Below are 21639 nucleotides of genomic sequence, written 5' to 3' on the forward strand. Positions count from 1 at the left end.
GATATGGGGTTGGATGAGTGCTTATTTTTTGCAGGCCGACCTGAAGTTTTTTATTGATACCATTTTGGTGCAGATATGATCTTTTGATCACCCATTATTGCATTTTATTGCAATGTAGAGGCGACCAATAAAACGCAATTCTGATGTTTTTAATTTTTTTCTAATTACGCAGTTTAGCAATCAGTTTAATTTTTATATTACATTGATAGATCAGGCGATTCTGAATGCGATGATACTAAATGTGTATATTTGATTTTTTTAAACTGTTTTATTTTGAATAGGGTCAAAGGGGTGTGATTTTAACTTTTATATTATTTTTTTCAATATTTTAAAAACATTTTTTTTTTTACATTCTGCTTGCATAAATAGTCTCCATGGGAGACTTCGATTGCCTCTAGCTACACACAGCTGATGATCAGATCACCTATATGTAGCAGAAATGCTCACTTGCTATGAGTGCCGATTAAGGGGCGGCGCTCCTAGCAAACTAGCAATGACAACCATAGAGGTCTGCTTCAGACCTCTGGTTGTCATGCTGACCCATCAGTGATCCGCGATCATGTGATGTGGTCACTGCTGGACAGGATTAGCAATGCACTTTCGGGAAGAGCGAGTTAAATTCCGATGTCTGAAATTGACAGCAGAATTTAACCCGCAGCTGTTGCCGGCACATGTCAGCTGTATAGATCAGCTGTCAAGTGCTCGGAAAGGTGCAGGCTCAGTGCCAGAGCCCGCACAAAACAGTGGGAATCCGACATCAGTGTACTATTATGCCCAATGTCAAAAAGGGGTTAAACTTGGGTTAGGTAGTGCATGAATGGTAATTCTCTCATATATACTGTAACTGGTAATTCTCTGGTAATTCTTTCATATATAACTATTATAAATATTGCTCTCTTTACGAGCTTCAAGTTTCCATTAAAAAGTTTGCATGCGATAAATATATTTGTCTGGGAGGAGATCCACAAAACGTTCAGTTCTGTATATGGGCCCTGAGGACAGATTCACTGTGTTACAGAAATAGTGCAAATTCCATAAAAATTACACTGTGGATAAGGTATAGGAGTACATCATTATTGTAAGGACAGAATACCATCCTCAGGAGTTGTACCAGAGTACGTACAGTCCTTGGAATGAAACCTGGGTTAGTTAAAAACAGTTTAATGTCTTCCCGGCAGTATCCGTAGTACATATAGTAAATACACACCGCAAGTTATGTTTTCATATCAACCAGACATTCACGTAGGCAGCAGTGACCATATTTTACATCCCTGTGCAGTACCTTTTATTGGGGGGTCTACAAATAGCTATACTATATCTGCATAATTATAGTCACCAAACAGCATTGTGCCCAAGTACTGCAGCCATAACAATGCTATAAAGTGCAGCTAACACCAAGATATGCAAAATTAATACACTGAACAACGCTCACGTGGCTATGCCTATATTAATATATATCATTCATTTACATACTTACCAATCATTCATGTTCACTTTCACGAGCAATTTTACGCAAAGTCGGCAAAATTCGGCCACAGTTCGGTAAATCATCGCGTTTCCACTAATATTTATATATACCTATACTATGTGAATACACGTATTCTATCTATTCTATTTTAACCTGTCAGTATGATTTTACAGTATAGCGCACTGAATTGCCGGCTTTTCTAAACGACACCGATGTGTATTTCTCACAAGTCACATGCATGGTCCGTGTGTAATTAGTTTTTTTCTCGCCCCCATAGACTTGCATTGGCGAGTCTAGGCCATAATACTGTGCAAATCGCAGCATGCTGCGATTTCCTCCTCACGTATAATACCCCATAGATTAACATTGGTCCGAATGCTATGCAATTTTTTATCGCATAGCACTCGTCTGTATTTCTCTCTAGTGTGACCCTGGCCTAATAATAACATCTGATACTGGCCGGGCTACTCGACTCCTTTTCTTCGGCAGCTGCCTAGATGAGGATCAGAAGGAGCATGTGCTACAGTAAATGGCAAGCGCTGCATCAAGTGGCCTCTAGGGATGAGCGAGTACTCAAGTATTCGGACTCGCTATACTCGTACCGAGTATACCCTAATACGCGGGTATTCAGTTCGAATAGTGAGTCCAATGATAGTCAATGGAAAATGCGAGTAATTGTCTGCTGGACCCTACAAAGCGGTCTGGGGACTGAGGAAAACGCTAAAAAATGTGTAAATGTTAAAAAATGTATGCTGTAAACAAATGTATATAACATGGGGGCACCTGGTCAGGGGCTGCATGATTGTTTTTACACCACTGCTTCACTAGAATGTACAAACACTATTTTAAGTCCTTTGTTTTTTTGCCAGAAGAACCGGACTCGTACGCCACTTATGCAGTGCCAGTGATATATCAGAAGAAGTGCCGTAAGAGCGAGTGATGATGAAGGCAATCTACTGACACCTAAGTGTGTAAGTGATGTAAGGAGAGCAATCTGCCCTAGGGGTAGGGGCTGTGTTATGGTTAACGCAGGAAGAAGCCACCCATCATCATCATCATCATCTTCATCACAAGGGATTCACAATTATAAAGCTTTGACTACTGTCCTTGTTGTGCCACTGCCCAATGTGTAGGCATAGATTTAGTGTCTTCCAAACATTATCCCTAGGGGCTGTATCATGGTTGATGAAGGAAGCAAGGCAGGTCTGAAGGGCCTAACAATTATGATAAAGCCAGGACTACTAGCATAGAGGTGGCCGTGCCCAGTGGCTAGGCATAGCCATAGTGTCTCCAAAAATTAGCCCAAGGGGCTGTATCATGGTTGATGAAGGAAGCAAGGCAGGTCTGCAGGGCCAAATAATTAAGATGAAGCTAGGAGTCGGACTACTAGCATAGAGGTAGCTGTGCCCAGTGTCCAGGCATAGCAATAGTGTCTCCAAAAATTAGCCCAAGGGGCATGATAGCATGGTTGATGAAGGAAGAAGGGTCTCACTCTCATCACAAGTGCCTCCGATGGGAAATATTAATTAACGTAACATTGTTTTAGCTCATTGACCATGAGGTACATGTGTCAGAAGCAGGTTTTAAAAACGTGTAAGAAGAAGAAAAGGGGCTTGTATGGGAAGGGAATGGGATGGATGTGATCACCAATTTAAAAAAAAAACGTTTTGGGTGACTTTAGGTTGATATACTGTCATCTGGAGGGCTTAAATACTGTTGCAAAATCCAGTGCTTATTAAATTTTATCAGAGTCAGCCTGTCTGCATTCTCTGTAGTCAACCATGTGCGTGTATCTGTGATGATTGCCCCAGCGGCACTGAAAACACGCACTGACATCACACTAGCAGCAGGGCAGGCCAGCACCTCCAAGGCATAGAATGAGAGGTCGGGTCAACTATGCAACTTGGGTACCCAGTAATTAAACGGTACAGAAGCGTCAGGAAGGACGCAGGTATGGTCAATTTGATAGTTGTTGACCATCTGGTTCAACTTCTACCTCCTTGACATTACTACTGTTGCAGCTAGTCCATGGTGATGAGCCGGTTTATTGAAGATGGCCCAGTTTGTGGACATTTTACCACCACCTCTTTTGGACCTGCTTGGCGTATCTCTCCCCATTAATGCATGCTGTTGCACAGAGCTGGTATCTCTGCTAGCAGCGGTGTCTGAGGGTGCTGTTGCCATCAAATTAGTGTCAACGGCCTTCTTGAAGGATTCCATTGTGAAACCCCTTGGTGACTGTAACTGTAGCGAAGGAAATTTGTCCTGGTACTGTGGGTCTAGAAAGGTGGCCAACCAGTATAGGTTGCTATTGAAAATGTGGATTCCGCGAGGGTCTTGGCACAGACAGTCAGATATGAAGTGTGACGTGTATACCAAGCTGCATAGAGGCAAAGTTTCTGTGACCCCTGAAGGAGGAACAATACCCATCCTCTCCTCACACTGACTCTCCTCCTCCACCTCCTCCCCTTCAGCCCACCCATGCTGGACAGACTTGAAGCTGGGGTTTGGATTCCCCTCTGTAGCATGACATGTCCCCTCGGTACCCCTGAAAAAGAAGTCCTCTCCCTTCTCATTTTCATCATCCTCTTCATCCCCCAATGTTATCTGATGATATTGGCTGGGCTGGGTAGGATCACCCATTGTGAAATCTTGCTCCATACCCAGCTGCTGGGTACGCAAAGATTCCATTTTTTGATTCTGCAGCAATTTTTTTCAGCGGACATAGCATAGGGATGGTTACCCTGATAATAGCCTGATCACCGCTCACAAGCTTGGTGCAGTACTCAAAGTTATCAAGCAACTCACAAATATCAGCGATCCACACCCACTAGACAGTTTTTATGTGTCTTGGTTGAGTCTCAGTGTGACGGGCATGTTTAAGCTGGTATTCAGAAAGTGCCCTCTGCTGCTCACTTACCCTTGCCAACATATGATATGTTGAGTTCCACCGTGTTGGCAGGTCACAAATCAGTCTGTGGTTTGGCAAATTAAATTGCTTTTGAAACGCTGCAAGACCGGCAACAGCGCTTGAGGAGTGGCGGAAATGGGCGCAAATACGGCGCACCTTCTCAAGTAGGTACGGCAAGTAAGGGTATGTTTTTATAAATTTCTGCACAACCAGGTTCAGCACGTGAGCCATGCATGGCACGTGTACCAGCTTCGCGAGCTTTAAGGCCGCCACCAGGTTACGCCCATTGTCGCAGACAACCAGACCAGGTTGGAGTTGCAGTGGGGAGAACCACTGATTGGTCTGTTGTTTTATTCCTTGCCAAAGCTCTGCTGCAGTGTGTCACCTAAGCAGATCAGCTTCAGCAGAGCGTTTTGCCGCTTTGCCGATGCGCTGCTGCACAGCTCCCAACTTGGGAGTGATGTGGAGGGTAATTCAGCATAGGATGACGAGGCAGAGGAGGAGGAAGAGGGGATACTAGATGTATATGATGAGGCGGAAACCCTGATTGAGGTTAGGCCAGCTATTTGTGGCGTGGGTAGGATATGTGTTGATGGTCCAGTTTGAGACTTTGTCCCACCCTCCACCAGGTTCAGCCAGTGTGCCGTGACAGAGATGTATCGTCCCTGGCCACAAGTACTTGTCCACGTGTCTGTTGTAAGATGGACTTTCCCGATTATGGCGTTAGTGAGAGCACGCTTTAGATTGTTTAAGACGTGCTGGTATAACGCGGGACAGCACAGCGAGAAAAATAGTGCCAGCTGGGAACCGAGTATCATGGGGCAGCCACAGCCAAAAGATCACGGAAAGACTGTGTCCCCACAAGCCTAAACGGCAACATCTCCATGGCTAGCAATGTGCAATGTGCGCATTCAGTATTTGTGCTTGTGGGTGCGTGGCTTAGTATTTACGCTTCCTTTCATACATCTGGGGCACGGACAATTGGACGCTTTCCTGGGACAAACAAGTGGATGAGCTTGTTGAGGCCTGTGTCTGTGCAATCGCAGCTTGTGAGCAAGAAGTATGATGATCACCTGCTTTCTGCCCAGCAAATTGGTGAGGTCGTATCACAGGCAACATGGCAATGGTTTGACCCGCAGTCACAGACACTGATTTGGTACCCTGTTGTTCAGCCCACCGACTAGGGTGCTTGGCTGCCATGTGTTTCCTCATACTGTTGGTGCTTTGGTTGCCTTTGCCCTGACCTCTGCTCAGCTTCCTATGGCAGATGTTACAGAAGACAACATTTGGTTCAGAAGGACTATCGGAAAAAAATTTCCAGACAGCGGCTGAACGCACCCTTGCTTTGACTTGGGGCACAGAGGGATTGCTCTTGGCAATTGTTGACACACTTCGCACTCTGCTCAAACCAGTAGCCCTTGGTGCCTTTGTTGGTGCTACGTATCCACCTTCATCCTCTGTGCTCCTGTGCTGGCTATGCGTGCCAGCGGCCCAGGTTGGATCGGTGGTCTCATCATCGACCACCTCGTCATCCATGTCATCCTCCTTCCGTGTTAATATTGGCGACTGGACAGATGGCAACTGTGTGTCATCACCATCAGCCTCCACCTCTTCACTCGGTATATCACGTGGATGAAAGTGGCTTTCTTCTGGACATGGGGTTTCAAATATTTGACCATCTTCAACAGATGATACCCCCTCACGTTCCTCTTCAATGTCGCGCGGTGAGAGGCCAGAGGCAAAGAAAGAAAATGGACCAAACAGATCCTCAGAGTGACCAAGGTTGGGGTCAAATGTTTCCTGTGACTCCTGACCAGGTGATGAACTAGGAACAGGTTGAGAATAGGATGACCCCGCGTTATCTGTATGGACAGTAGACTGTTTTGTCATGGTCGATTGGGTGCTGCTAGAACATTTCGTGGAGGCCTTGTCAGCCATCCAAGACAGTATCTGCTCTTGTTCTTCTGGCTTCCAGGCCCATTTATGTTCCAGACCGGAAAATTTCGCCAGGAAACTAGATGCATCAACCTTAATCATAGAATCGTAGAGTTGGAAGGGACCTCCTGGGCCATCTGGTCCAACCTCCTGCTCAAAGCAGGATTCGCTAAATCATCCCAGTCAGATGTCTGTCCAGCCTCTGTTTGAAGACTTCCATTAAAGTAGAACTCACCACTTCTCGTGGCTGCCTGCTCCACTCATTGATCACTCTGTCAAAAAGTTTTTTCTAATATCTAATCTGTGTCACCTCCCATTCAGTTTCATCCCATTGCTTCTAGTCTTTCCTTGTGCAAATGAGAATAAAGATGATCCTTCTACAATGTGACAGCCCTTTAGATATTTGTAGACAGCTATTAAGTCTCCTCTCAGTCTTCTCTTTTGCAAACTAAACCTTCCCAAATCCTGCAACCTTTCCTCATAAGACAGGGTTTGCAGACCGGTCACCATTCTGGTCGCTCTTTTCTGAACTTGCTCCAGTTTGTTGATGTCTTTTTTAAAATGTGGTGCCCAAAACTGGACACAATATTCCAGACGAGGTCTGACCAAAGAGGAGTAGAGGGCAATAATGACTTCACGTGATTTAGACTGTATGCTTCTGTTAATACATCCTAGAATTGCATTTGCCTTTTTTGCTGCTGCATCACACTGTTGACTCATATTCAGTCTGTGATCTATTAGTATACCCAAGTCTTTTTCACATGTGCTGTTGCTTAGCCCTATTCCTCCCATTCTGTATATGCTTTTCCATCTTTATTGCCAAGATGTAGTACTTTGCATTTTTCCCTGTTAAAAACAATTCTGTTAGTTGCTGTCCACTGCTCCAGTTTATTTATATCTTTTTGAATCCTCTCTCTCTTCTCTAGTATTAGCTATCCCTCCTAGCTTTGTGTCATCAGCAAATTTAATCAGTTTACCCTCAATTCCTTCATCTAAATCGTTGATAAAGATGTTGAACAATACAGGGCCCAGGACAGAGCCCTGTGGTATCCCACTTGAGACATTCTTCCAATTGGATGTGCAGCCATTTACGACCACTCTTTGGGTCCGATCACTAAGCCAGTTATGAATCCACCTAACAGTTGCCTTGTCCATTCCATACTTAGTCATTTTTTCAATAAGGATTGTATGAGATACTTTGTCAAATGCTTTGCTGAAGTCAAGATATACTATATCTACAGCATTTCCTTGATCCACCCAATCAGTGATTCCGTCATAGAAGGAAGATAAGTTAGTCTGACATGACTTATTAATTACAAACCCATGCTGACTCTGTTTAATCACTTCATTCTTATCCAGGTACTGACATACATGTTGCTTAATAATTTGTTCAAAGATCTTTCCTGGTATAGAAGTCAGACTCACCGGCCTATAGTTGCCTTGGTCCACCTTCTTCCCCTTTTGAAGATAGGAACAACATTTGCTCTTCTCCAGTCTTCTGGGACTTATCCTGTTCTCCAAGAATTTTCAAAGATTATGGAGAGGGGTTCAAAAATTTCTTCTACTATCTCCTTCAGTACTCTGGGGTGTAATTCATCTGGATCTGGAGACTTGAATTCATTTAGGATAGCTAAATGTTTCCTCACTATCTTTCTGTGTATAGATATCCTGGATTCTTCTATTCCCTTAATAGGACAGTGAAGAAACCTTCTTCAATCTCCCAGACTCTGTGCCTTGTTGGGCACCAGCGACCCCACGTCTACATCCCTGTCCCTTCATAACAGCCTTTTTAGGAATTTTGGATTTTTCTGCCATAGTTGCAGATATTCAGATGCAGATATTGGGGAACAAGTGTAGTAGGGGCCCGGATTGGGGGTGGTCCACTGCTTACCACGACCAGACGATGCAAAGACGAGATGGAGGCAGATTCCAATTGTAACAGGTCCGAGTTTATTGGCTGTCCTCCTGACGACCGTAGCCATACACCACAGCACGTTTATAGCTCTCCGTTTCCAGGCCCGGGTACCTTCACCTTTCCCTCAGTCATGATGATCTTTCACTGGGGCTGTCCTAGACCAATCTACCGCCAGCGCTTCACCTGCCCGAGGTCGTCGTCCAATCGGTACCCCCGGGGCCTCGTCTGTCCTGCGGTCCGTTGGGTAAGGGCCACCCCCCTGACTGTCTGTTCCTGTCAGTCCCCTGGTTGAGCTCTCTACCATCGTCAGTCTTCTGTACTGAGCCTCTTCCACCTGAGCTCCTCCCGGGACTAGCCTAGCCTGGAACCCTGCAAAATACAAGCCGCGGAGACACCATCACATGTTTCTCAACGCAAGCAATGACTAGCCAAGTCTTTCCCCGAGAAGGAACAACCACGGGAAGGGCAGTCTCCAATAAAGGAAACCACCTATGCCAAAACATGGTATCTATCCACAGACAGCTGTTTTGGGGTATTGCCCCTCATCAGTGTGGAGCAGGAAACTGGCCAGTAGGAGCAATGCCTAGTAGAAGACTGTGAAAAAAGAGGATGAATGAACTCATGGAGATCAACATCCAACACTGCGGAGACACCATCACATGGTTCTCAACGCAGTGATTCTAGAGCAATGCCCCCATCCCTTAAGGGAAATATGTAAAAACATGCAAAACACAAGCCGCGGAGACACCATCACATGTTTCTCAACGCAAGCAATGACTGCGGTGTCTCCACAGTGTTGGATGTTGATCTCCATGAGTTCATTCATGGAGAATACGCAGCCCAGACACCACACAAGACAGCGGTGCTGGCTGCATGTCAGTTGTGCAGTACCGTGCGTGCGTACTATTTGCTGTTATTATGTGCACGCAGCACGGCAGCAGCACAAAAAACTGCCCTGAGGTTTAAGGCAAGAAAACGCAGCCCAGACACCACACAAGACAGTGGTGCTGCTTGCATGTCAGTTGTGCAGTACCGTGTGTGAGTACTATTTGCTGTTATTATGTGCACGCAGCATGGCAGCAGCACAAATAACTGCCCTGAGGTTTAAGGCAAGAATACGCAGCCCAGACACCACACAAGACAGCGGTGCTGGCTGCGTGTCAGTTGTGCAGTACCGTGCGTGCTATTCGCTATGAACGCAGCACGGCAGCAGCACAAAAAACCTGCCCTGATGTTTAAGGCAAGAATACGCAGCCCAGACACCACACAAGACAGTGGTGCTGCCTGCATGTTAGTTGTTCTGTACCGTGCGTGCGTACTATTTGCTATTATATGAATGCAGCACGACAGCAGCACAAAAAAATGCCTTGAGGTTTAAGGCAAGAATACGCACCCCAGACACCACACAAGACAGCGGTGCTGGCTGCGTGTCAGTTGTGCAGTACCGTACATGCTATATCCTGTGAACGCAGCATGGCAGCAGCACTAAAAAACTGCCCTGAAGTTTAAGGCAAGAATACGCACCCCAGACACCACACAAGACAGCGGTGCTGGCTGCGTGTCAGTTGTGCAGTACCATGCGTGCTATTCGCTGTGAACACAGCACAAAAAACCTGCCCTGCAGGGGTAAATGTGACCTAAAAAAAAGCTGGGAAAACGGTTACTACTCGGTCCCTGACCTTATACTTTCAGCTCTGAAAAGAGCTTTTGGGTTTCACAGAGGATTTCTGGCTGATTTGAACCAAAAAACACAACTCTCCCTCCCTAGCAGCTGCTCACACTCTCCCTACACTAGCTGTGTTCTGCATGCAATGTGCGCAGAAAATGGTGGTGGCAGGCAGGGTTTAGTGCCAGGCTATGATTGATGACTCATAGGAAGCTGGGTGGCCATCCAATCATAGTAATGCCGCCCACAACCAAGAAGGGTGCAGCATTACTGTGATTGGCAACTGCTGGGTGGGAGAACCGAATAGCGAGGCGAGTAGTGAAATACTCGCTTTGGTTCGAGTACTGCGAGTACCACATTACTCGTCGAGTACCGAATACCAACAAATATGCTCGCTCATCCCTAGTGGCCTCTCCTCCTCTTCCTCCACCTCAACATTACACACAGTGCAATCCTCAGAGGTGGCTCCTCAATCACCCTTGTTTCCCCCGTGTCAAAAATTTTCAAATGCTCAACTGACTATGGTGAATCACAGATGGGCCATTCTCCAGAGCTGTTCACACATTCTTTTCATTGGGATTCAGAGGTCTGCTACAAAGAATCACGGAATCCAGAGGAGGTAAGCATTTGCACCGATGCCCCAAATTTTTTCATGTTGGATCCGGGGCTGGACGAAATAGGGTTCCGAGCAGAATCTAGACCCTCGCTATAGATGTTAACCACCAAGGGTTGAGGTGATCCTGATGAGACTCAGATACCAGAGGCGCACGTGGACTGTACTGTGGTGTCAGGGCAGGAAGAGGAGAGTGGCTCAGGGTGAGGAGTGTGATAACAGAGAGGATGACAATGAGGTTGTAGATCCCACTTGGTGTGAACCCAGAGATACGCAACTGACTAGCTCAGCAGAGGAGGTGTAGGAGGAGGAAGATGAGGAGGGTAACCAGCTTCCCACACAGACACAAAATGATGCAACAACGACAAGCACCACATTCTTAGCCCCAACTTTGGCTGTGGCCAGCACCGGTCGCGAGTGTGCAGTTTGCAGGGGTGGCAAAGGTTGCCTATCCTGGGCGTTTTTTGAGACGGCTAAGGATGACCCCATACTACATGCCTAAATCGGCACATGCAAGATTAACATGCCTAAGTCTGGTAATGCCACTGTGCTAAAATGCGGACTAGTGGGCCTCGCCAATCACCAGCCGTCCCTTCAACCCCATCTGCTGCTTCTTCCTCCTCCGTCACCATGCCAAGTCTTCTCACACAGGTTTCCGGCTGCAGAAACTACACTTGTTTACCCCCTACAGTCGGGGTGAGTGAGAGTCTGTCAGCTGTTATAGAAGTAGACATGACAGTTGCTTTTGTGTTACCTAGCAAAACACATCTTTCTCAATCCACCATAACATCTGCACCTCACTCACAGTCCTACAGTTTGTCCTGTTCTCCATGCTGCACTCTTGCTCAGCACAGCAGCCAGCTCTCCGTCCCGCAGTTGTGGCCACATTAAGGAATGTTTCCTCCTACACATGCCAAAGCTAGCAGAGCTTGAACTCTACCATCCCCAATCTTTTGGCCACAGAAATACTGCCTTTCCCCCTAGTGGATACAGACGGTTTTCAGAAAGTTGATGGCAACGCAGTCCCCCAGTATCAGTTGGCCAGTCGCCATTGACGCTCTAAGAAATCTGAGCCTGCGCTACACCAGCATGTTGTTGACATCACCCATTCCCTGAAAAAATCTGTCTGCCAGGGTTTATTTAACCACCGACACCTGGATGAGCAAAAATGGGTAGGGGTATTACATCTTACTGACTGGGCACTGGGTGACTCTGGTGGCTGTGTGGGAAGGCAGTCTAAGGGCTGCTCCACAAGTCTTGTGGGACAAACCTCTATATCTAACACTTCCTCCACACTTCTGGCTCCTCCACCTCCTCTAAGGCCTCCAGCTGTGCCCTCAAACTCTCTGCTAATCCGACACGCATTCCAACAGTGCAGATAGAATCCCTCCCACCTCCATACTGAGCAGCTATGGCTCACTGCAATCAGGCAGTGTTCAAATTAATAATCCTTGGGGATCACAGTCACACAGCTCAAGAGTTGTGGACAGCTATCCAGGCCGAGTTAGAGCAATGGCTGGTTCCACTCAACCTGGAGTCAGGAAAGACTGCGCGCGATAACGGTGCAAACTTGGTGGCGACCCTACACCAGGGCAACTCATACACGTGCCTTGCATGGCTCAGGCCCTCAACCTGGAGGTACAGCAATTTCTCCATCACTATCCTGGCCTGGATGCGCTGCTACAGTGAGCCCTGTCTTTGTGTGCTCACTTACGACGATCGCACCCCACAGGTCATCGACTTGCATCACTACAGAGGTCTTTCGGCCTACCGGTTAACCATGTGATTTGCGATGTTGCGACATGGTGGAATTCCACTCTACACATGTTGTAGCAGCAACAAGCCCTGCTGCAGTATGTCAATTTGCATAGCCTGGGCCAATGCACAGATGAAGGACCTTTGCATTCTTTTGAACAGTTTTGAAATGGCTAATGATGCAAGTCATCTACATGCTGGAGCACACTTTGAATAGTCAGCGTGAGGAGGTGGTGGTCCCAGAGGAAGAAGGGTAAGCAGAGGAGGATACGGAAGGCTTAGCAATATCTCAAATTTCCAGACTGTCGTCGCACAGGCAGGTGACATGGGAGGGCGTCATACAGCAATCGAAGGGGGCTCATGGTACCAGATAAACTGTTAGTGAAGGTGCAGTAGCCGAGGAACAAATGGAGGAGGATGAGGTGTCGGATGCCCAACAGTCAGGAGATGAAAAGGATAATGATCCCCTTTCTGTTGTCCGTGGTTGGTTGGAGGGGCAAAGGGAGCAACCTTGAGTGTTACCCCGCCACCAACACACCATGGACTTAGACCTCATGGAAGTTCCCGAAACATAAGCGCTTTCTTGCTCCCCTGTCTTCTTAGGGTTAGAAATAGTGCTGACTACTGGGTTTCCACTCTGTTATATCCACTGTACAAGAGTAAATTCTCAGAAGAAACTGCCAGGTGGGCACTTACCAGCAGTTTCAGCAGCCTTGACAGTAAGAGCTCGGAAACACTGACGGCCAGTGACAGCTGTACTCACAGCGTCCGGGAGCTGGGCAAGATGATAGCAATACAGCAGGGCTGGAGTGAGCAGAACGCCGGGTGGTGAGTGTACTGACAGGACCTGCAGCATGTGACCACAGGGGGCGAGGCTTAGCATCCTGCTGCTGGAGATGAGTGCAGGATGCTACAGGGACCCTGAAGCAGAGGACAGAGGAAAAGGGGGCCACCGGAGACCAGGGAAAGGATGGGGCACCAGAGGGAGACGAAATCCAAGACAAGCTGAGGTCAGGAAATAAGAGAGGCAACGCGGTACACAAGGACCAGGCTAATCAGGAATAGTCAGGGACATAGCAGGAGTCAGAAAACCAGATAAGCAGATACACAATACAGAATCAAAAGGCAAACTCACAACGGAGAACAGAACCAGGTCAGAACTGTTGTGAACTCATTTTCTGGTCTGCCTCTGGTTTCTGGTGAGGGAACTGGCTGTGCTGACAGAGGAGTTGTGAATTCTCTTTCCGGGCTCCCTCTGGTGGTGGCAGGAGGTAATGAAGCTGATCTAATTAACAGAGACCTGCCACCTGATAATGAGGAAGAGGATTGGACATCTGGAGTCTCAGACTGGATTTAAGACAGCCGACTCCCTATTCCCATGCTGGTGATTTTTTCCTGCCTCCTGAGGTCTTAGTTTCCAGCTCAGTTCCTGCCTTCTCAAGCTAAGTTGTCTTTGCTAATGTTCACATTTGATTTGGTTTGGTCTATTCAGTTTTTTGTGTGGTCACCCAGCCCCAGCTGGGGCTGTGCTGAATTTCCACTCTTATGTCACTGTATTTGCCAGTTTGCTTTTTGTCCCTTATTAGATTGGCCTCTTTTTGCTCTGTTCTCAGAATATGTCAGAGTGCTGATCTAGTGGGAGAAGTCTAGTGATTTTTTTTTGCTATCAGAAGTGTTGGACATTTTTGCAGGGTTTTTTTGGCATGATTGCAGACAGTATCTTTCCTTTCCTGTCCTTTCTAGCTAGTGTGGGCCCCATCATTTGCTCAGCCTACTTTCCTACCTGTGTTCGTGTTTTCATCTTGTCTCACCGTCAGTACATGTGTGGGGGCTGTCTATTCCTTTGGGGTCTGCTCTGGGGCAGTTTTAGATTTCCCCTTTTCTTGCTTTAGGCTTATTTAGTCCTCCGGCTGTGACGAGGCATCTAGAATCATCATAGGTACGCTCCACGGCTGCTGTTAGTTGTGTGGTTAGGATCAGGAGTCTGCAATCTGCATAGTTACCAAACTCTCTGGTATTCTGTGACGTAGAACCATGCAAGCAAGCTAGAACACAGGCACAAGGCACAGGCAACAGGGGTCACCGCACTCAGCCAAGGGCAAAAGTATAACTGACGGGGATTGGAGCTTCCCAGGGTTATAAGAAGCTCTCCCTGAACCAAACATAGGCTACAATAATTAACCCCAGGTGTGCAGGTCAGAGCCTACACTGGGATCAAGACATTAACCCCTGGCGTGCAGGTCAAAACCTGCACTGGGATCATGACATAAATTTTGCCAGATGCTTTCCTCCCTAGAAAAGGATGCTCTATGCTGGAGTATCAAAACATGCTTGTAGACAATCTTAACCCCTTTGAGACCTAGCCTGTTTTCACCTTAATGACCAGGCCAATTTTTACAATTAGAAACAATCATAACCTCATAAAAATACAAGGATACAGGGAATGTATAAAGAATGTATCAAAATGAATTTATTAATTTACACATGAAATACATGTCAAAATAAATAATGGATGCTACTGATCAAACCAGAACACGAGCAGTAACATGACACATAAAAAACAGGTTAAAGTTATCACTATATGGCTCAGTGGTCTACAAGTTATTATAACTAACAAAAGGTAAACTCATAATCAATAATGCAACTAATAATAGGTGTCAAAATTCAGACTCTAATTCATAAAGAGCAACTACTCATTCAATAAGGCATAGTGCCAACACCAAATACATACTGAAATGATCAACAGTTGTTTGAAACTAAAACTATCCTGCTCATCTAAATGTTTATAGAGCACCTTGAACCCCCAGGTGCTTCACAGAAGTTTATAACGTTAATAAAAAAAACACATTTTTCCCACAAAAATCTTTTTTAGCTATGAATTTTGTATTTTCACAAGGGCAAAAGGAGAAAATGTACCCAAATGTTTGTTGTGTAAGTTCATCGATACCTCATATGTGGTCGAAAACTACTTTTGAGGCACAGTGCGAAGCTCAGAAGGGAAATAGCTCCATATTACAGTGCAGATTTTGCTGTACTTGTTTGAGGGTGCCATGACACTGACAGAGCCCCTGAGGTGCCAGAACAGCAGAACCCCCTTACGTGACCCCATTTTATCAATTAAACCTCTCAATGAATTCAACTAGGGGTGCAGTGATATCACAAACTTTTATACCATTGGGCAGTGAAGAAAAAATAATTTACATTTTTTCCACCAAGATTGTGTTACGAGCGGCTTTATAACATTTTATTGATGCAATGTGTGGTTTTCCAATGTTCTTGTATGTGATGTTTAATGCTGTAAAATATAATGTATTCTTTAGCTTAGGGACAGAATACTAAGGGTTAAACAGTTGGGAGGAGTTAAAAGGGGGACGGTGCAAAGCCTCAGGGACTTAGGAAAGTGACTTCCTGCTCTTAGAGCAGAGCTCGGGAAAGCTTGCCCAGGGCGAGACATGCACCATAGCGAGGACAGAGGATTCCCCGGTCGTGGGGATAGAAGCTGCCCAAGGCTGAGGGGCAGCGTGGATGGGCACTGGCTCTGCAGGATCGACCCCAGGTGAAATATGGGGTTCGAGACCAGCATAGGAGCTGATGGCAGGTAACATACAGATCCTGCAGGGAAAGTACAGGAAACATTGCCTTGTTTGCACCGTGTTCAGTAAAGTTTTACCGTTGGAACAGAACTGTGGCTCGTGGTGTTTCCTGAGATCTCATTCCCAGCAACTGAAGTGAACGTGTGATGGAGGTAACTGACTGTACCGCAGGTCTGGGACTTCTCTTGTCTTTATATGTACAAGGTGCTGGGGTGCTTACTGACTCACCCATGACTACCACCCCGTGCCACCTTGTTACATTTGAAGTAGTCAGCAGGATCGAATCCAGAAGCCCTGCAGCTACAGGACTGATGAAAAAGATTCCTGGGACTTGTGGACTGATGACTGAGTTCTGGTCCAAGGTGGTGCCAAACACTGTTGAGAAGGAAATAGTCAATGACGCAAAAATGGAGGGCGTTGCCATTCTTCATGGGCTTCCTGGACAGAGACTGGCGCCGAAAGGAAGGAGGCCGTGGACTGATTTGAGGCAACGTCTCACTGTGACTAATGCCCGCCTGAAATGGGTGCGGGTGAAGAGGAAGCTTCAGTCTTTACAGCAGAGTGTGAGAAAATGAATGCAGCAACCGGAAGAGACTCCACCGAATGGGAGGAGCCCAAAAGAATGCACCAGGGTGTCGGGAGAGGAGACGCCATTGCCTGACAACATGCAGAGGTGAAGCATGTCCTTCCCTGGTGGTATTGGATGCCAGGACTGGAAGCGATCTGTGGCCCGGGCGGGGATGGGCCTGTGCATCGGGGCCTGGTGGATGAGCGAGTGGGAGGAGTGGCGAACTTTTCAATGGTCGGGAAAGCAGGCTGCCGAGGACGAGGATGTCGGACGACTGGCAGAACCGGAACCGGAAATGGCCTGAAAGACCTTGGAGGCTGTTCTGAGAGGGGTCATCACAACCGTAGTTCCCAGCTCACTCAGTCGCACGAAGAGATCGATTCATCACCAAGCGCAGTGGCGGTGAATACGGAACCCCCTGTTTGACCAGACTGTCACATCAACCCCTACCCCCATACCTACCTTGGGGCCCTGCTATCTTTGCCGGATCCTGCTCTCTCTTCCGGCGCATACCTGGAGGAGTCCTGGGTAAGCTCTCCAGAAGAGGACCGGTGGATTCAAGGGGAGAACGCCGAATTGTGAGGGAGTTACAACACCCTGGTGGGGGAGCCATGCCAGACAGGGTAACCCATAGTTACATTACGTACTTCTATCCCACCCAGGGATATGGCTTGATCTACAAGCGTGAGAGAAGGTCTAAGTCAACGCCGGGTCTATTCATTGTGACGGCCCCATACAGGAGTGGGACCGGGTGTCGTTTATCAAGGAGCGGGCGACCTTGTGGGCCATAAGCGGTGGACGTCAAGATAGTCTCCAGCCCAGAGGAACGGCGGGCGCGTGCAGCCGATATGATGTGTGGCCCACTAAAACAGTTGCAGCTCCTGCCGCTAGTCAGGAGGAAGCGGCGCCTGGACAGAATGTGGCAGCCGCAGTTGAGCCACTAGAGTCAGAAGTTTTGGGAGCCATGGGACCACTGCTGGAGGGGGCGCGGAGTAGGAGAAATAGTGGAGATTTGGGTCTTCGGCTCATGCATATATTGTTGTGCAGGGATCAAATGCGGCACATTACGCTCATCAGCGGCCATGCATAGACTGATGTGGCCTTGTTTAATGTTGTTGTGCCGGTTGCACCTGCTGAATAGAAGAGACTATTCCGCTTCTATTAAAGGGCAGTAAGCCCTATATGGCACCAGGATTGGGTGTCAGTGGTGGCCAGTGCGGTCACGAGTCAAGGACTGATGTTTGTTTCCCCCTCCTCCAAGTTTTCTTTGCGCACGGTTACGCATTCCCTGCTGGATTACGGGACTGAAACACTGAAAGGGTTAATCACTATGGACTGTGTGCGTGGTTGCTTTAAGGACTGTGTTATTTTAACCCTACATCTTACATGCATTTGCCCCGAATTTTACCTGTTTTAACCTTGAACTGTTCCCTGATACAACCGCCCACATGTGTTTAAAGGCCCGTCATCTACTCAAAGGAGGGAGGGGGAGAGATCTGTGCAGGAGGAACCGAGGAGGGAGCCGTGTCAGGACTATATGGAGTGCTGCTGAGTTGGCCACCGGGCCAGTGTGTGTGTTCTTATCGGTCTCCTGTGTTCGGATACCCGGAGCAGGAAAGGACTGGACTAGAGGCCCGAACTGATATTATGTGGTACCTCTGAACTGTTGATATTTAGTACCTTATAGGATGGGTCCCAGGAGCCACAGGACTGGAATCAGTTGGTCTCACTTTAAAAGGAACTTGAACTTTTTGGTTCCAGGGCTCCAGCCAAGTGGAGCCGATGTCTTGGTTGACCAACAAGAAGTATTTAAAAAAAAAAAAACTGTATTAACTTCCTTAATGCTTTATAAATGTTAACTGTTTTAGGCTTATAGGTGCACTCATGGTTGGCGACGACCATGTTTTAGGAGGGAGGAGTGTATGGAAGTGGCAGGGACCCTCATATGCCTCCTCTCTCCTGAATAACGAGCACATGTGTTACGTGCAGCTTCCTAAGGGTTTATTTTTGTAATGTGCAGTTTTCCAATGTTCTTGCATCTGATGTTTAATACTGTAATATAAAATGTATTATTTAGTATAGGGACAAAATACTAAGGGATAAACAGTTGGGAGGAGTTAAAAGGGGGGCGGTGCAAAGCCTCAGGGACTTAGGGAAGGGACTTCCTGCTCTTAGAGCAGAGCCCGTTCAGGCTTGCCCAGAGCGAGACATGCACCATCGTGAGGACAGATGATTCTCCGTTTGTGGAGATAAAAGCTGCCCAAGGCTGACGGGCAGTGTGGACGGACACTGTCTCTGCGGGATCGACCTCAGGAGAAATACAGGGTTCTGGACCAGGACAGGAGCTGGTGGCATGTAGCATGCAGAGGCTACAGGGAAAGTACAGGAATCATTGTCTTGTTTGCATCGTATTCAGTAAAGTTTTACCATTGGTACAGAACTGTGGCTTGTGGTGTTTCCTGAGATCTCATTCCCAGCAACCGAAGTGAACGTGTGATGGAGGTATCTGACTGTACCACAGGTCTGGGACTTCACTTGTCTTTCTATGTATAAGGTGCAGGGGTGCTTACTGACTGTTGCTTAAGGGACTCGCCCATGACTACTTGCTACATTGGCCCCAAGTGGCTGTACAGTACTACTTTGCCATACGGAGTGACTCAGGAGCGACAAAGCGCTATTTGCCTCCTAGAGCGCACATTTTCCTAGACTAGTTTGTGTATTCCATATAAAGAGCCCTTAAGTGTTAGAAAAGCAGAAACCCCCCTCAAGTGACCCCATTTTGGAAATTATAACCCTTTGGTAATTTATCTACAGATGCAGTGACGATTTTGACTCCATGGGTGTTTTCCAGAAACAGGCAGCACTGGATGTTGCTGAGTGAAAATTGCAAACTGCCAATGTAATGACCAGTACGTTATGCCCAGCTCATGCTTCGGGAGACACACACCTGTAAATTAGGCGGGCTGTCATCACTACAGAAATGCCAAACATGTGGGCGCTAAATGTTGTTTAGGCACACTGAGGCTCAGAAGCGAGGGGGGCATTTAGATTTGGGAGTGGAGAATTTGCTGAATTTTTTTAGGAGGGTGAGAAGCCATTTCGCTTTTCCAGAGCCTTTGTGCTACCAGTAACGTGGAAGCCCCCTATATTTCCGTTAACAGATGACAGATCTGAGTGAGGGCTTGCTTTTTTTGTGGATTGTGTGGAAGCTTTTATTGGGAACATTTTAGATAACATCTGGGATCACAGTTATCTGGCACTCTACGCTGACCACTTACTTTGGGGTTTCCATCTAAATCTCTGAGTGACATGATTTCAATGAAACCCCCAAAGGATCCATTCACTATAGTGAGGCAGCAGAGCTACTCTGGACTCTGTCTGGCCTCTGTTTAGCAGTGTCCTTCTTTTCAGAAGTGCACAAAACTGTGACCAATGGCACTTTTATGCAATCCTAAAAAGCCGGATCGCAGGTCAGACTGTGTCCACAGTGTCTCCATCTGCCTTATTATAGGAAATCTTCAGCCATAGGTTCTATCTGAATCACATATTTCAGAGAAACACCAGTGTAAGTGCTCAGCGTAGAGTGCAGGATATATGTGCGCCGAGCCTTACTGCGATCTTTAGTAGGCAGAATTAAAAAATCAACAGCATGTGAAGAATTGGTTTTCGTGCGGTATAAGTGATTAGGTGACTTTATTCTTCAGGTCTGTGCGATTATAGCGATATCAGATTTTTATTGGGTTTTTATGTTTGGCTGCTGTCACACACTAAAAGACACATTTTAATGCGAAAACTAGTTTCTGAATCACCATATTTTGAGAGCTATAATTTTTTTTACATTTCGGCCTACAGAGTCTTGTGTGGGCTTGTTTTTTGTAGGACTAGCTGACATTTCTATTGGTACCATTTTCCAGCACATGACATTTTTTGATCATTTTCTATTACGATTTTTGGGAGTCAGAATGAACAAAAACCAGCAATTCAGGAATTACTTTTTTTTTATACCGTTCCACTGTAAGGGGGTGAACAGGAGCAGTATCATCGGTCCGAACTACGCTCTGAAGCCGAAACTATCGGGGCCGTCATCACTGTTGCAGGGAGGTGACTTGCCTGGGCGGGGAGAGCTCGAACACCTGACCGAAAGGGGCGTGAGAGACTTAAAAGAAGCCAATACAACCAAGGAGAAAGTATAGGCTATAAAGAGGGGATCACCACATGGCATGGAAATCACATGTAAATTTTATTAAACATATAAGAACTCACAAACACTTTAAAAACATTAAAATGGTCACACATGTGACACACAGATATAATACATATGCTCATAATAAAGCACTATCCTACAAGACTTAAATGTGTATAAAGTATCTAGTACCCATATAAACAGCATACCATCAATAAAGAAAACTGACCAGTCCACTATTAATAAATATACCGTATCCGGACAAAATCCACACATATATCGCCTATAAAACCAGGGCCCTGTTGAAATAAAGGGCAATCGGGTAGCTTGCAAGAAATTCAAATTATTTAGATATAAATGATGAGACCTATAATAGAATGCAGCTTACCCAAAGATAAAGGTCAGGGGATCCTGTATGGATACATGACAGTTGCACGAGGTGCTCAAAAAGCTATGCCATTAGAAACACCCATTAGGATAAATAAAGATATAAGATCCAAAAGCAGGTGCAACCACAGCAAGAAATTCAACATGTGCTGTGGGCGTTGCTCATAAATGAGGATAAAGTACCGCTGTGGCCATAGCTGGTAGAACACAAATAAAGCCAGGTGGGGTTTCAGAAGAGACCTAACGCGTGTCGCCACTCTTGGTGGCTTTGTCAGGGGTAGTCACACTATGAAAAGCTGTGTCCTTATATATACTTAATAAAATGGTCATGAGTAGCAGCTATGCCACTTGCTAAAGAGGCGTGAAGTTCGCCGAGCCGGAAGCACTGTATTCAGTATGCCACGATACAGAGATGAAGAGACACTGGGGGTGACTCATGCCCTCCTGCTACTGCGCGTGCGCACAACCGGAAATTCCGGTAAAGGCTCTGACACCGTTGCCATAGCGCTGCGACAACATATTTCCAGCGCATGCGCTGTTAGCATCATTCCCTGCTGCTACCGCGTGTGTGCAAGTGCTTACAACTGGAAATTCCGGTAAAGGCTCCATAACATGGTTGCCATAGCGCTGCAACAACATGTTTCC

The sequence above is a fragment of the Dendrobates tinctorius genome, unplaced genomic scaffold (assembly GCF_039654945.1).
Source record: "Dendrobates tinctorius isolate UK_male_01 unplaced genomic scaffold, ASM3965494v1 ptg000032l, whole genome shotgun sequence".
NCBI lineage: Eukaryota > Metazoa > Chordata > Amphibia > Anura > Dendrobatidae > Dendrobates > Dendrobates tinctorius.